The sequence below is a fragment of the Esox lucius genome, chromosome 4 (assembly GCF_011004845.1).
Source record: "Esox lucius isolate fEsoLuc1 chromosome 4, fEsoLuc1.pri, whole genome shotgun sequence".
Classification (NCBI taxonomy): Eukaryota; Metazoa; Chordata; class Actinopteri; order Esociformes; family Esocidae; genus Esox; species Esox lucius.
In genome coordinates this window covers 3,447,146-3,453,145 of record NC_047572.1, presented here as the reverse complement: position 1 = coordinate 3,453,145, position 6,000 = coordinate 3,447,146, and positions in this window count along the sequence as shown.

Genomic DNA, 6,000 nt, shown 5'->3' with positions numbered 1-6,000 from the left:
GTGGTTCATTATATTGAAACTGAAAAAGGTGCTATATGCTGCTTGACAGTGACTAAAGTCAAACTTTGGTGTATTTACTAAACATTTATCATTATATTGTGACACAGTGGCAGTTGTATTATACTGTGAATAAATGTCCTCATTAAATTAAGATGACTGACTGACTATAACCAGTTGTTTCTTTACTTGCATTGACAATGCATTTAATAGAAATAATGGTAAATACATACAGTGGATATAGAATCACCCCCCCTTTAAAATAATCAAATTTAGTTGCTCTGCAGCCTGAAATGAAAACGGACAAAAAACATTTTTGTTTTATTCAGCTGGGCTTAGTAAAGATGCAGTGAACTAACAATCAATACCTCACAGTTAGAAGGCTGGGAGTGGAAGAACTAAATACTGGGAGGAAACAAACAAAACAGGTAAGTGACACAGGTGATCAGTATTCTGGTGATTGTGAGGCGGGAAGAGTGATGCGTTCAAGTGGAGTGGAAGGTTGCGGTCTAGGAGGTGCACCGGTTCCTGGTGAGGAATGACGTGAACAGGGCACAGACCTTACATTAAGCACCTTTTCTATAGCACACAAAGCCAATTGACTTTCAACTGTGATTAGCTGTGGTCATTTTGATTAGCTCAGGATGAAAAAAGCTTTTCCTGAAGCATTTCAGTCCTTGGTAGTGCAACTGAAGAAAACAATCAATTATAGGTGGCAAGGCATTGTCAAAAGATAGTTGTGGACAGGCACATGTCAGGAGATGGATACAAAAAAAATTCTAAGGCTTTATCAGTGCCTAGAAGCACAATGAAGTCTATTATTAAGAAGGTATTTGGTACAACACAGACCCTCCCTGGGTCAGGATGTCGCTCCAAACTGGATGAAAGAGCCAGGAGGAAACTGGTCAGAATGGCTACCAAGAGGTCTACAGCAACTCTGAAGCAGTTGCAGGAATTAATGACAAAGAGTGGTCATTGTGTGCAAGTGACAACAATATCACACATGCTCCACAAATGTGGCTTGTATGGGAGGGTTGCAAGAAAAAAGCCACTCCTCAAGAAAGGCCACATGCAGTCACGACTGAGCTTTGCCAAAACGCACCTTGAAGGTTTTAAGGCCACTCTGAAAAAGGTGTTATGATCAGATGACTAAAATGGAATTATTTGGCCTCAACGCCAAACGATATTTCTGGCGAAAATCCAATACAGCTCACCATCCAAATAACACCATTCCTACAGTATAGCATGGAGGTGGTAATATCATGTTATGGGGGTGTTTCTCTGCAGCAGGGACTGGAGCACTTGTCAGGATAGAAGGAAAAATGGATGGGGCAAAATAATGTCAACTTCTTGAGGAAAATCTGCTGTTCTCTGCCAGAATGTTGTTAATGGGAAGAAGATTTACCTTCCAACATGACAATGACCCAAAGTACACAGCAAAACTGACCACACAGTGGTTGAAGGAGAAAAAGGTGAATGTCCTTGCATTGCCTAGTCAGAGCCCGGATTTAAACCCCATTGAAAATCTGTGAAATGACTTGTAGACAGCAGTCCACAAATGGTCACCATCAAATTTAACTGAACTTGAGCAGTTCTGCAAAGAAGAGTGGTCAAATATTGCAATGTCTAGATGTGCAAAGTTATTAGAGACATATCCCAACAGACTGTAATTAAAGCAAAAGGTGGTTCAACAAAATACTGACACAAGGGGGTGATCCTTTTTCCAACTCAGTGATTATGTTTTATTTTTAAATTTTAAATGTTTTCTGACATGTTGGTGTTATATCTTTCACTTGGATGTTATAAGTTGCACTGAGTAAATACAGCTAAATGAAACAAAACTGTGTCGATCTTCATTTCAGGCTGCAAAGCAATACAATTTTATTATTTTAAAGGGGGATGATTCTTTTCTTTACCCACTGTATTGTGCAATTTACAAATCGTCTCATTTGTAAAAGATAATAATTGTATTTTTCACAGTAATTAATGTAATGCAATATGGCGTATACTGGTGGCCTAGAATGTTGGTTTGCTCCCCATTTTGCCAACAATAATTCAACTCACTATAACAAGGAGATTCTCTGGAAAATAATGCTTTGAAGGTTAATTCCATGATGTGTTGATGAGAAAGTACTGCGTATTCATATATTTCATTATTATGTTCCATAATATTCAAAGTTAAAATATATGAAATGCATTGTATTATGATATTGTGAGAAGCGCAAGTTATATACTTCATGAACATATTCAGGGCATATATGTAAATATATGCTGAGAAATCCTCTACATATTTGTGCATATATGTTTTCCATGAGATTTCCGTGTGGGTGCAAATGAGAAGTGGTTCTCAATCGGCTTACTTGGTAAGGAAAGGTGAAATAAAATAAAAAGAAATAGAGACATGTCATTACAATTATGAATTTCTAAAGAACCATGTAGATGTTTTATTTTTTTTTTAATTGGAAATCAGAATCAACAGGTGTACTTGCTTGGTCTCATTCAACTCAAGCTGCAGCTGGGCATGAGGTGGCTCCATGTTGGGTCTACCATGGCTTCAATGTCAGAACCAAAGGAGTTCTCTCTCATCTTTCCATCTCCCAATATGGTAATAATGCAGTTCAACTTGTTTCTTATGGCCTTTATCCTAGCACAAGAGGACTGTGTGCTCCTTTGTGCTTGCTGCCTGCTTTACCTTGTTCCCACCCACCTCCTGCCCTGCTTTCAACTGCCATCCAGCAACAGTAAGTATTATTGAAACCAAGAACATTGACAATGGCATACCATCCAAGCTGATGATGGGAAAGTAGGCAAATGTTTCATACCCCTTACATCATCGATGTTTGCATGAATGTTTGACTGCTTTGAGACCAAAACGTACTGCTTACCCAAACAATATCAGAGAAGAAAGTAGGTAAAATATGACCCCAGTTCCAAATGTTTTTTCTTAATCTACCCTGAGCTGGCAATGAAAGGAATTTTTTCAAAAATGCTTTTCTTCAAGCACTTCCAGATCACCCTGACGTACTGCCCCAGTACAAAGAACGTCAGGGCAGACACACTCTCTTGCCTGCACAACTGGTGGATGGAACTTCCAAAGGACATACCGATTCTACCCTCTTCATGTGTCGTGGATCCTGTCTCCTGGGACATTGACAAGGACATTCAGCAGGCAGGGAGATGGGACCTTGCACCAGGAACCTGCCCCCCCGGACAAGACCTACATGCCTGAGAGAGTGGTGACCTGGGTGCATACCATGCCAGCTACAGGACATCCAGGCATTAATCGGACCCTGGAGGTGCTCAGAACGAAATACTGATGGCCTGGTATGGGGAGGACTTTACGAGACTAGGTCATGTCTTGTTCCTTGGGGTCACAGACTAAAGCGTGGCAAATGGTTCCACCAGGGAAACTCCATCCTCTCCCAGTGCCTCAGCAGCCTTGGTCACACCTGGTGGTGGACTTTGTTACGGAATCGCAGCCAGCAGAGGGGAGGAACTGCATCGCTGTGTTAGTGGACAGGTTCTCAAAGATGGTTACGTTCATTCCACTACCCGGTCTCCCCTCTGCTCTACAGATCGCTGAGGTGCTGTTCCAGTAGGTGTTCTGGATGTATGGGCTTCCGGAGGACATCATGACGGACCGCAGCCCCCTAGTTTCCATCTCATGTCTGGAAAGCCTTCATGTCCAGGCTGGAGGTAGCGGTCAGCCTCACATCTGCGTTTCACCCGCAGGCTAACAGGCAGGCAGAGTACACTACTCAAGAACTGTGAAGGTTCCTCCAGTGCTACTGCATGGAGTGTCCTAGAGAGTGGTCATGCTTTCATCCGCCTGCAGGAAGCAGTAGGACATGTTATGGTAATTTTGAACTAAGGTACATTTTAGAAATGTCTGTCTTTCCATTTGGCTGATATGTAGATCTTTACTTTGATTGTCACACACGTCTTTATAATATCAGAGGATTAACAGGTATTTGGGCCATGTCCTCCTGCCTAGAAGAAGGGTGTCAGTCTTTTGTTCCTCAGGAATGTGGTCCTTGGGGGGAGTAAGGTCAGTTGGCCCCTTTGGGTAAACACAACAGTAAACATTATGGCAAGAAGGATAAGGTGGGGGAAGACAGCATTTGACTTGTGTGATAGAACAAAGGGAATGTGTTTGATTGACATGAGACAGATGGCAGCATCTTACCTTCTCCTTGCAGGTATATTAAACCGTTTATTGCGCAATTGATTTCTCCTGTCTTACCTACCATTTTCATAGAACTATTTGGATTTTAGAAATTGCCATCACAGACATTAAAAGGTGCAGGTGGATAGGAGCAACACCCTGGAGTGCCGCCCGGGGGACAAGGTATGGCTCTCCACAAGTGCTGGATTCTGCTGGAACGTGATCCAGTACCTTTCAGATTTTCCTCAGTTTGTTTCTGGCACCTATTTTTTCACATATCCCATCTGCTGCGCATTACTTGTCTTTTCCATCACTGAGTTCTGTGATGGCAATTCGATCAATTAGACAATTCTAAAATGTACATTAGTTCTAGAAATGTCCATGACATTTCACTTTGCACTGTAAACATTGTACTAAAAGCAATCAGATTTCATAAAGTCACATATCTCTTGTATCCTCAGCACTGCCTGACAATAATGTGAAAGTTTTAGCTTTCTGTTGTCCAACTCCGCTATTTGCGCTACCAGTGTGCTTTAATCATGTCGATTTGCCAGCCGGATCCATGTCTCTCGCGGCCCAATGTGTTCTGGGACCTCCCGATTTACAAATTTAGCACTGCCCCCTACTCAAGTTTCAGAACTGGTATGACAGCAGTTCAAGAAGAATTTGAGTTGTTCTGAAGACGAATGGTGGCCCTACTCCTTATTAGCTCCTGGATAATAATATTAGATGTTTCCATTATTTTGTCCAACCTGGGCCCGCTTGACAGAGTATATACCACTTATCACAGGCATTTTGCTAACATTGTTAATGATAATTAGTATCATTTACAAGAGAAATTTGTGATTTAAAAAATGAAATATGTTTGTTGATATAAGTTCTCAAATTGATGGGCACAAAAATCTAAATACTAGTAGCAGTTTAAAATGTATTAAAAACAAATTCATTTTGTCAACATAGCGTTTTATTTACGGCAATTTATTGAAATACTAATATTTGTCCTAGTAGCCAGTATTACCAGGAAAGTAATAACAAGCCTGAAATTCCACCCTCTTTTTCCTCTGTTGCCCCATCAAATCATAATTTTCTTCTTCCACTGTATCCATTAAACATTTAATTACCTTGAGTTTGTTCATTTGTTGAATCTGTGCTCATTTTCATAGTATCTAATTTGCAAGAGATCTGCTTGACTCTTTTTAAAAGGTTGGTAATTACATGGCTTCATTTTTATTTCAGCTCTCTAACACGCTTGGGATGCCATTTAATTTCTCCCTAAAGGAAAAGCCATTAATTGTGGGAGGATGAGTGGATGGGGATGAAATTGAGCCAGGGGTAATGGGGATGCAATTGAGCCAGGGGTAATATAGCGTTTACCTTTATCCTTCAAACTTTATCTTATTTGCAATATTGAAGTAATCTGTAAAAAAAATTTAAACAGTATACATACAGCTCGTATAGATATATTTATATATTATACATGTTTATATAGAATAGACACAGCACTGCTATACCACACCTGCAATGTGAGTACTAACCCAAAAGCATTATATTACAAAGCTATACTGCAAAATGCCTTGTGGATAACAAATAAAGTAATGAGATGAGTGGATGTTATAAATAAAAAAAAGTCACTTGTAATGTGTTATGACTTCCTTTCGGCTTCACCAAGCTTAAAGCTTTGCTGTGGATGGGTCTTCTTACTCCAGGCTTTTCACAATGTAGTGCTCTAATCTGACAGATTAATGCTGAGGCACCAGACATGCAGACCGATTTCTAAAAAAAAAGAAGGAAATATCGTACCTGTGCAAAGGGGTGTGTTGGTGAGGGCCTTGTAACTT